Here is a 2,314-nt window from a genome sequence, read left to right as displayed (position 1 = left end):
TGTTATTATATCACTTATAAATATCAAAAAATCTATGGCAGCCCTACAAAATATTTATTCTATTATACAATAGGCTAAATTCAATTCAGTCATGCTAGGGTGTTGAAAAGTGCCATATTATAAATATGACATTTTAAAATACTTTCTGCATACTTAATAAATATGTAAAAAGTTTTATTTAGAGAAGACACTGCAAAATTCTGATATGAAAGAGATTGTTAAAATTACTATGGTCTATAGTCCCAAGTAGTACATTTCAGACACTTTACTGGAACAACCAGTTGAAAACAAAAGCAAATCCAGAAATGGGGAGATTGTTTAATGAATTGGGGTGCATCCTCTGGCTCGTGAGTTCCAGTTCATTTCATAGCATAGAATAATTCTCAGAGCATAAAACTTGGGATAGCCCTGGAACACTATGGGTGTGCTCCATAAGCCAAATCTAAAGCACACAAGCAATTGAAAACCAAAGAACAAAATAAAACAAAAACAATTCTTATAAATAGGTAAATCCAGAAAGACTGATGCAAATGAGGGAAAAGCCTGATTGACTAGACTTTGAACAATTGTACTAAAGAATAACAAGATAAAACAGTTCAAGATAGTGAGCATTTTATCTGGACCATCAAAAAAGTAGTTGCTTTCTACTTTATAGAAAGCCTGTCTTGAGTACAGGCTGGTGTGGGGTGGGGAGGAAGGACATTTGGGATATTGTTCATGGGAATGTTGCACTGATGAAGGATTTTATATATGTATATATATACACACATTATATATTATATATATATATTTAAAAATCAAAAAAAAAGATAAGATAAGGCCTCCCAATTCTTACCACAGGCTGTGTTCTGTACACTGACTGTATAGAAAGAGGAGGTACAGTAAATGTACCGCATATACACCTCAACCCAGACCCTTTGCCTGTTCTGTTTTGGGACAAAAAAAAAAGTAGTGGCTCTGTTTTGTTTTTACCACACATCTGGTTTCCCCTCCCCTATGAAGTAACATTTTCTCAAGTACAACAGGAATTTGGGAATAGCCAGAGTCATAGCACAGAGTAAGACACTTGCTTTGCATACAATTCCTAAGGTTTGTTCCGCAGATTCATATGTGGTTCCCAAAGCTCATTCAGGAGTAACCATTAAATGCAGAACCAAGAATAATTCCTGATCATCACTGATGTGACTCCATTTCCCCCAAAATAAAGAACTTTGAAGAATAAAGAAAACAGTAAGTGTTCTCTTTTTGATTTACTGAAGGATCAAGTCCTCATACCCGTTCTCAACACCCCCAAATGCCCCACATTATCACCCAATATTTAGAGCACTTGCATTTAAGCTTCATAATTTCTTAGTTTGTTTCGACCCACCAGCTGTATATAGAACTCACTCTGACTTTGAGTCTTTTTTTGGTGCCTATTCATACAAATATAAACATTCCTTTCTTGACAAGTTTAATGTGACTGAAACTTTTTAATTTTTTTAAAAAATATTATAGGCAAATATTCTTTATGGGCAAAATATGTGGACAATGTAAAATGTAGTATAGTATATTCCACAATACAGTCCTTCTCAGATATTGGCATTATATATTATCATAGAAAGAGCACATACACTTATCTTACATTCTGAGTTTACACCTTTACTAACTAGAAAGAGACAGTTAACATTTTTGTAGGTTTGACAGCTTCTTAAAAAAGTGTTTTCAAATATTCATTTCCATTAACACCATTACACCATCAATTTCCTACTATATTCTGCACTTAGTATTTTGCATTGTAACATAATTGAATAATCTTCCTATCTTAACCCTGGCATATTAAAAGAGTGTAATTCAATTATACTAATGTAAATAATGATTAGATAATCAAATCATGTAAATTATAACAATGTTCAGTTATAATAATATCTAATCAATATTTGGAGTTAAATGCATTCATGGGATTCAGTAAGTCATAGAGGAATGAAATAAGCTTAACCCTAAGAAGTGCTTAAATTTTATTCTACCACTACTTAATCGCTAGCTTTCTGCCCTATTCATTGTGACATTGATAAAATGTTTCCCATGACCTAGCTTTACCTCACAGCTCCCAGAAATGAAATATTAAAGATACTTATTTATTTTCCTCCAGAGATGCTATTGACAATGACTAATGTCAACTGAATTAAAACGGTAATTCAGTCACTTATTTAAAACAGAAAAATAAAGTGACTGAATACAATAACCCTTTAATTAAAGTTAAACATCAAGTGACAAATTTGAATGGAATCAATACAACAGGAGAACCATCTTCCTTGATATAATTATCCCACTT

The 2,314-nt window shown here is 32.5% G+C and overlaps 1 non-coding gene across 1 annotated transcript; it reads left to right on the top strand.

Moving 5' to 3' along the window:
- The first annotated feature begins 818 nt into the window (after nt 1-818).
- On the top strand, nt 819-948 carry LOC126002716 (small nucleolar RNA SNORA51). Its single transcript, XR_007493383.1, has one exon. It is a non-coding gene; the product is annotated as a small nucleolar RNA SNORA51 (small nucleolar RNA).
- The last annotated feature ends 1,366 nt before the right edge of the window (nt 949-2,314 follow it).

Source organism: Suncus etruscus, chromosome 2 (genome assembly GCF_024139225.1).
Source record: "Suncus etruscus isolate mSunEtr1 chromosome 2, mSunEtr1.pri.cur, whole genome shotgun sequence".
Classification (NCBI taxonomy): domain Eukaryota; kingdom Metazoa; phylum Chordata; class Mammalia; order Eulipotyphla; family Soricidae; genus Suncus; species Suncus etruscus.
The sequence above is the reverse complement of the archived record's forward strand: the minus strand, read 5'-3'. Positions and strand labels throughout refer to the sequence as shown.